General features: G+C 31.8%; 1 long non-coding RNA gene across 1 annotated transcript; it reads left to right on the forward strand.

Annotated features, from left to right (window-relative positions):
* The first annotated feature begins 5,756 nt into the window (after positions 1-5,756).
* LOC139486920 (uncharacterized) lies at positions 5,757-7,252 on the forward strand. The gene is made up of 2 exons (XR_011655682.1): positions 5,757-5,879; positions 6,919-7,252. It is a non-coding gene; the product is annotated as an uncharacterized lncRNA (long non-coding RNA).
* The last annotated feature ends 1,199 nt before the right edge of the window (positions 7,253-8,451 follow it).

Consider the following 8,451-nt stretch of genomic DNA (forward strand, 5'->3'; position numbering starts at 1 on the left):
ATTCACGTGAAATTGATGTGAGTGAAATTTGCCTGTGTAACGATTTATCTAAAGCGTCTTGATGTAAAAAAAATAAATTTGATTTTGAATAAGTTTAACTTATAAAATCACTTTTTCGTTTTATTTGAAGATTTGACAAAGATGATTGATCGTTTCAAAGCTGCTAATGGGGAATGACAATAATGCATCGAGTACAAGTGAACTGAGGCTACAAAATAACCCATGAAAACAAGAGTGAAAAGTATTTTTTTGGATACAAGGCGATAGTACTCCAAACGTCAACTGCCATTGATGGCTCACAAGTGCCGATAACATAAGGGCTTTACGTCACGATGCGAAGTCATTAGTTTCATACGATATTCATCCTCTTGCTTTATGATAAGGGAAAGATCCTTAGTGTAAGAAAAAGACATTGAAATAAGGACATGTTTCGGACAGGAGAAGATATCAAAATTCGTCGCTAGGCTTCTAAAATGTCGTATATGACTTTTTTTGGCTAAAAATACATTTTGACACCAATAGTCTGGGCGGGAGGAAATCTTTGGTATTACAAAATATCATAGTTAGACCAATCAAAATGTGTGAAATAAGACATATTACAAAATTGCCAATTTCAGTTGTTTGTAAAGTTTGCTTCTAAAATGTTGTATGAAAACTTGAAAATCGTTGTAGAATGGCTTTGGGAAAAAAATAATTGTACATTACTTTATTTCTGTGAAAATAATTTAAGTTCTTGGATAATCCAGAAAAGTCAAAGTTTTTATTTCACTGCTATTTACAAAAGTGTTCAAGTTCACATACGACATTTTGGAAGCATGCTTTTTACCAAAAGTTTCAAAGCCTGTTTGTGAGATATTTTTTCTTGAAAAATTTGTAATTTACAACATTTTAGACGCCCAGCGACGAAATACTGAAGTATGACAGTATGATTATTAGTATCCGATCCGATAACTAATTAATGAATAATTTTACTTTGCTATATAGTGTCACGGTGTTAAAGCTATTAGTTTCATTGGTTTTATTTGGTAATTTCACGACCTTGAAATTATTAAAAAACACATACTGGGTTTAATTAGTTGATTGGTATAATGAGGCTAGTGTTTTATAAGCTAAAAGTTCCTTTATCAACTGACTAAACAAGATTACTGGCTCAGAACACTCCTGTATTCAATTACCGCGAGTTTATGAGCATTGGTCCTTTGCAAGGACGTAATTGGTCCCGAAAAATACTAAAGATAGAAAATAAGAAGTATGAGTATTAAAGATTAAAATAATGTTGCTTCATGGTGACATTTTTGAACGATCCTGCCACACCGTTCCTTTATAGAAAAGTTAATTTCACTTAATAAATGTTAAATGGAACTCGGTATTTTAGTATAAGTATAGTAAATTTTCGACAATTTTAATTTTGGGTTATTAGGTCTTTCCACTTTTCCGTGGAAAGACCTATTGTATTTCTTCTGATTATTATTTTTTTTTTCTTCCGCCTAATTTTTTTCCTTCGCTGTCGTTTTGTTTCGCAAGATGTCGCTTTGATATTTGGAATATGATATCGAACAGGTAATACGCTTTTGAAACCAACTCTGCTTAACTGAATACCTTCCCATATAAGAGTTATCTCCCCGAACACTGTTTTTCTTGTGGCCACTTCTCCTTCGCAACCGTAAAAGATTACGACAAATTTATTTTACCAAATTGCTCGTTATATCCTCAGGATGTTCTGTTTCATTTTGACCGAAGCCGTATAGAGATTCCATATGAGAGTTAGTTCCCCTTTTGTATTTGAAATTTTGAAATGTATTTTAAACTGGAAAACCATAAGTGATAGAGACCTAGGGTCTTTTGATTTGAGATCCTTGGTCCAAAAAAATGAAAATTAGGTCAAGGTCAAAGGTCAAGGTCATATTCTAAATTTTGATTTTGGCTTATTTTCACTCATTTTCATTAACCTTAAAAGATATGGACAAATTATTTTTACTAAATTGTTAGTTGCGACATGTCGTAACATAATAATTTTGGTTGAAAGGGTGTGTAGACAATAAATGGGAGTTTTAGCCCCTATCACATCTAAAATTATGCGTAAAGTGATATAACTTATTAACCATACATATTAGAGACCTAGAGTCTTTTGATTTGAGATCCTTGGTCCAAAAAAAATGAAAATTAGGTCAAGGTCAAAGGTCAAGGTCATATTCAAAATTTTTGATTTTTGCTTATTTTCACTAATTTCCATTAACCTTATAAGATATCAACAAATTATTTTTACTAAATTGTTAGTTGCGACATATCGTTACTTAATAATTTTGGTTGAAAGGATGCGTAGTCAATAAACAGGAGTTTTAGCCCCTATCATATCTAAAATTATGCGTAAAGTGATATAACTTATTACCATACATATTAGAGACCTAGGGTCTTTTGATTTAAGATCCTCAGTTTGTGACCTTGAAATTGAGGTCAAGGTCAGAGGTAAATTTGACGTTCTAGATTATGACCTTTGCTTAAAATTCATATCTATACATCATAAAGCCATAGGAACTGACATTTTAGACTGATTTTTAATATTTTAATATCAAAATAGATATTTACTGGTGGAAAGACCTTCAATTGTTCTCTGAACAATTGGTTTTTAATTTATTTTCTTGTATTATTCGTCCCAACACGATGGCGATATAGATTAATTTTATATACCAAATGCTTATAATTTCATTAAGGAATACAGGTTATGCTCTCTTGTTTACAGTTTGTTGGTATGTTTTTGCTTATCTATTTATGTATCATTATCTCTTGAATATTTTGTTCACTTATGTAGATTAAGAAGGCAACGGGGCGGATTAAATGTTTTGTAAACTTGAAACTCTAAAAAATCAAAGAACCTATTATTATTTTTATAATATTTCAAACGTTTTACGGCTATGTATTGTCAACTGTTCAAAGACCAACTTCTCCCATTATCAACAAATTCGTCTTCCCTTTTGATTGCATAAATATACGACGGCTTGTTTTATGAGCACATATGGTATGGCGGTAAATTACTTATAAAACACTTACATCACCTCTTCAACTTGTGTATCAAATGTATGATAATACTTCTTTATAAAGGTGGAAACAAGCCAAAAAACAGATACAAACTCATACAGAGGCATCTTGTTAATGCCAAGTATCACAAAGATCTTCGAGAAGATGGTCGACTTGCTACTTACCTTATTGCGTACTGACTTCCCGAATGTCCAACAGGTAGCTTACCAAAAACTCCTGTCTAGTTTAAATGCTTCATTCAACCTTAATGAAGTAACTTTTCATCACATAAAAAAGAACGGAACAGTTATAGTTGTTTTATTAGACAGCACCAAAGCATTTGACACAGTGCCTCCTGATGGATTACGTATTAAACTTTTTGAATATGGTGCGACCGGAAAATTATGGCTACTATTAGATAACATGTACACAGATTTATCAAGTGCTATTCTGTCTGGTGGAAAACTTTCGAAATGGTTTAAACTGAACCGTGGTGTGCGCCAAGGTACTGCGTTGTCTGCCAAGTTATATCTGATCTTTATTCACGATTTGATAAATGAACTTGAATCTAGCAGCAAAGGAGCATTCTTATATGACATTAATAGTAGTTCTCCCGTCCAGGCCGATGACATTTCTCTCATTGCCACAAATCACAAATCTGCTCAGACAATGATATCAATATGTGAACAATATAGCGAATCGTGGAGATTCTCCTTTTCACCCACGAAAAGCAAACTTCTTCAATTCGGTAAAAAACTAACAGGTCCAGATATATTCCTATACAACGAACCTATTCTATCAGTTAAAAGAGCAACACATGTTGGTATTTCACTAGACACTTCGATGAAAACAATGGATCGTACATTAAAAGCGTGTCGAATATTAAGAGCAACCACTGCGTCTGGGATTCGCTCTGGTATCATCCTGCTGTTCTCAACCCTATAGTATGTACAAAAATTATTCGCCAAGTATGCTACCCAAAAGCTCTTTATGGATGCGAGATCTGGGGCAAGCTGTCTAAAACAGAAACACTTATGTTAGAACGAACGCATCACTATGTTTGCAAGTTCATTCAAGGATTACCTAGACGGACAAGAACTGATATGTGCCTATCTCTCATTGGTTGGTTAAACCTAGACAGTTTTATTAATGAACGCAAGTTACTGTTCTTCGGACGAATTTGTAATTTACCACAAAGTGCAATTTCATTTCGTATTCTCGTACGTAAACTTTTTGAACTCAAGTATTTCAATCAAGAGTACACCAATTGTGCATCGGATTTTTCATTACCATTTATCGGATTATTTAACAAAGTTTATGGATAGCGGACATTTTCCGTCTCAGCGTATATGGAAGCGAATAGTTCACAGATCTATTTTTGAATATGAACTTAAGGAATGGCAACAACGTATAAATATAGATAGTGACTTTAACATTTTCAAGAAGAAACATAAAGTATTTCAGCCTCAGCCTGCATGGACAGTTGCATTAGACTTTCCGTATTTGCGTAAACAGGCAAATTACATAGTATCCCTGTGTTGTTTGGTCCACAATACGAACAGTGATAGTATTTTATGTGATAAATGTGGTAAACTTTTCACCGACCCGTATGTTCACGCAATTTCTTCGTGTGACTATTTATCCGACATTCGGGATGAATTTTGGTGCGAGCTGCTATGCTTAAACCCAATAACTTTCAGTGCCTTTCTTGGTTCCTTAGATGATGAAGATTTCTGTTACAGTTTACTCTCATGCGAAACCGAATTTGAACTAGACTGTGAGCAGAAAAAACGTTTTCAATTTTTATGCGTCAAATATGTTTACAGATTTTGCAAAACATTTTCTCATTCCTAATTGACAATATGAATTAAGTTCAAAGTTTTTTCTCAATCCGAATTAACAATGTGAATTAAGTCGAAAGTACTTTCAATTATTATTATTTATTTTTTTCCGTTCTTGTGGTTTTTTTTTTGTATTCAAATTTGTGCATATTGTGTTATGCAATAATATTGTATTGGTATCACTATCTCTCCTTAGGGAGGCTAATAAAGATATATTGTCAACTGTTCAAAGACCAACTTCTCCCATTATCAACAAATTCGTCTTCCCTTTTGATTGCATAAATATATGCTTTAAAGTTGTACTTAAACAAACAAGTTGGATTATAGCTTTTTAAACTTCTGTTGCTAAATTATTTCGTTTAAAGTGTCTCGTGATATATTTTGATAATCACTTTGTGTCGGTCTTCATTTGTATCGATAGCTGCTAAGTGTTAACGTTAGTTCTTCTTACAATAAAAATAACTAGAAAAAATATTCTGTTTAACAATATTTCTAAAACTTAATTGTATATATTGCATTTAATTGAATAAATATCTTTATACGTATCACATTAAACACATTTTCTCCTTTTATGTGAATAAATCATGTACAAAAGGCTACAGAGAACTGACTGATTGAAAATAAAAGTTCTAGGTGAAGAGTGTGTATAAGTGGATCTTCTAGCAGTTTTAAAATACAAGATGTCTTTTCTGGACGGTCAAATATACCATTGCTTTATAAACTTAATTTCTATCAGAATAATAACATAAAAGGTAAATAAACACAATTTAGTATGACTCTCACACTTTCAAATCATTGTTTTAAACCTACACATTTGATCCCCCCATATGTTGCTGATATTTGAAACTCTGATCTCAAAATACTGACAAATATTATTGATTTCTTATATTTGACATTCGTGTCAAATGTATGAAGTTTTTTAGAATAAGTATAGTAGGCAATCATTTCTTATAACACAATAGACAGAGTTATAGTATATATTTTTCTTGTGATATTGGATTTATCACTAATTATTAACTCAGTGTAAGTACAACTTTAAAGCATATATTTATGCATTTAACGTCTCTATATACTATCAAATGAATTGATTTCACTTTATTTGTGTATCATGTTAGATTTTGAGAATTTTTGGCTCCCTGCCATTATACTATTTTTTTCAAAATATATACAGTATTTTCTTACTTGAAAAATATCCTTAAGTAAAAGTTAGAGGAATATCACATTACACATTTATTTTGAAACACGCTTCTCTAAGCTTATCTCAATGTCATAATGATTTTCTTATTTAATAGAACTAAAAAGTGAAAGAATGATCTAAGAGAGAAAAAACTGAATGTTCAATATGCTGACGCATGTGGTTTGGTGGATATTTAAAATTCAAGAGTTTCCGTAACAGGCCATTATTGATTTTCTTATCATGATTTTTATATTTACTATTTATATCAATCATCATTTAATTCCGTTTTTTATATATGTATATTAACAAAATTACATGATTTTTTTTTGTGCGTTATCATGACGCCATACTTGTTATTTCATTAATTCAAAAGCAACCAAACACGTAAACAAAAATGGACCAGTTATTTCTAGAACAGTCTTGAAAATTCAAAAGTAAAAAACCACAAACAATTACTATCACAACTGTTATTGGTTACAAAAAAGAAGATATGGTATGATTGTCAATGCGACAACTCTCCACGAAAGACAAAATGACAAAGAAATAAACAGCTATAGGTCACCGTACAGCCCAAGCTGTATAGTCAGCTATAAAAAGCCCCGAAATGACAAATGCAAAACAATTAAAACGAGAAAACTAACGACCTAATTTATGTACCAAGGAAAATGAACGAAAAATTTGTTATACATCAACCACTAAGTTATATAGGGCTCTTGTAGTAATTTGCTTGACAAAAGAACATGAAATGCATTTCACAACAAAATAATCCGTCAAATCACTGTTCAATTCTTTAATATTTGATTGATTTTCAATTTATTAGCTGCATTTCCGCCACATCATCACGAGAAAATTAATTTTTGAAGCTTGTTTTTTTATTTTTTTCAGGTCAAAATGAAATTAGTGTTTGCAGCAGTGTTGTGCATTGTTTTGAGCTCTCTGGGAAGAGCAGATGCGTATTCTTGTTCATTGCAATGCCTTTATAACACGTCCTTTTGTGTGAGCAGATGTACAGGAACAAAAAAATTTGAGCGATACTGGTCATGTTACATTAACTGCAAAACTAAGTGTAATAGCTGCTACGTTCGTTGTCCAAAGCCACGAGGAAAATATTCATGTAGACTTTAAAGCGCAATTTTAAAATCGTCTTTTTGTTTGTTTGTAATTTGTTAGTTTGAACTATCCAGATTTGAAATAGACAGAATAAATTGAATTCAACAATGCTATGTGTTGTTTAATTATTAAAGCACACTTGTGTGAGTAGTAATTGTATTGTACTCTATGTCTTATTGTACTAATATAAAATTCTATAAGAATAAAATAAAATTCTTTTCCTTCTGACAGATCTACAACACATTGTACACCTTTTGTATATAAGTTCATACACGGTCGCTATATCTTCAATGGTGAAGTGTTTACCTGCTGTTTATTTTGGTTTTTTTTTTGGTGATTGTTTATTTTTCTTCAATTTGGTTCTGTAATTCGTCCCTTCGGTATTTTATGTTCTCTTTTAACAATGATATGATGTTCATAGTTAACGCTGTGACTGGAAATCACCATGGGTAAACTGCTATTCGAGACACTGTTTCCATAACAAAATGTAATTTCCATGATGTCGTCACGCTACTGGTGGACTTTCAATCCCGAGGGTATTTACAGCACAGTAGTCAGTGGTTCGGTACTGATATAAATTTTACAAAAAACATTCTATAATTTTCCGACGTGTACTTGAGTTAACCTTAGAAGGATTTTTTTAAAAATCTTTCTTGTCACATATCTTCAACTGTTTCGCTTCTTATAAATCATTGACTTTTAAATCTTCCACTGATCGTTCGTGATGGGGTATTTCGCGAAAAGAGATTTGGAAGCATGAAATTTATATACTATTTTATTATAAGTTTGGTACATTAAAAGAAAATCATAATAGCACGAGATCCCATGATACGAGGATACATCATGATGTCAATATACCATTATTAATTATAAAAAAGAAGATGTGGTATGATTGCCAATGAGACAACTGTCCACAAGAGACCAAAATAACATAGAAATTAACAATTATAGGTCACCGTACGGCCTTCAACAATGAGCAATGCCCATACCGCAGTTAACCATGTTAACGTCTATGTTAACTAATGTTTTTCCCAATAGAAGGCAAATCGTCGATAATATATTATCTGTTCTGTTGTCAAGCTATTTCTTTCCACACATTTTACTTACTGATGTAGAACATTTGCCCGATTTGTATTTACATCAGCAACACGACCTGCAGAATGTTTTCGAAGTTTGATTAGATGTATAACATTAATATAAGTCAATAACATAAATAAGCGGTTTCATATGTATCATTACTTATATTATTTGAATTCCCATAAAAACTAATGAATTTAAATTAAACAAGTATACAGAACGTAATTATTA

The sequence above is a fragment of the Mytilus edulis genome, chromosome 8 (assembly GCF_963676685.1).
Source record: "Mytilus edulis chromosome 8, xbMytEdul2.2, whole genome shotgun sequence".
NCBI classification, from domain to species: domain Eukaryota; kingdom Metazoa; phylum Mollusca; class Bivalvia; order Mytilida; family Mytilidae; genus Mytilus; species Mytilus edulis.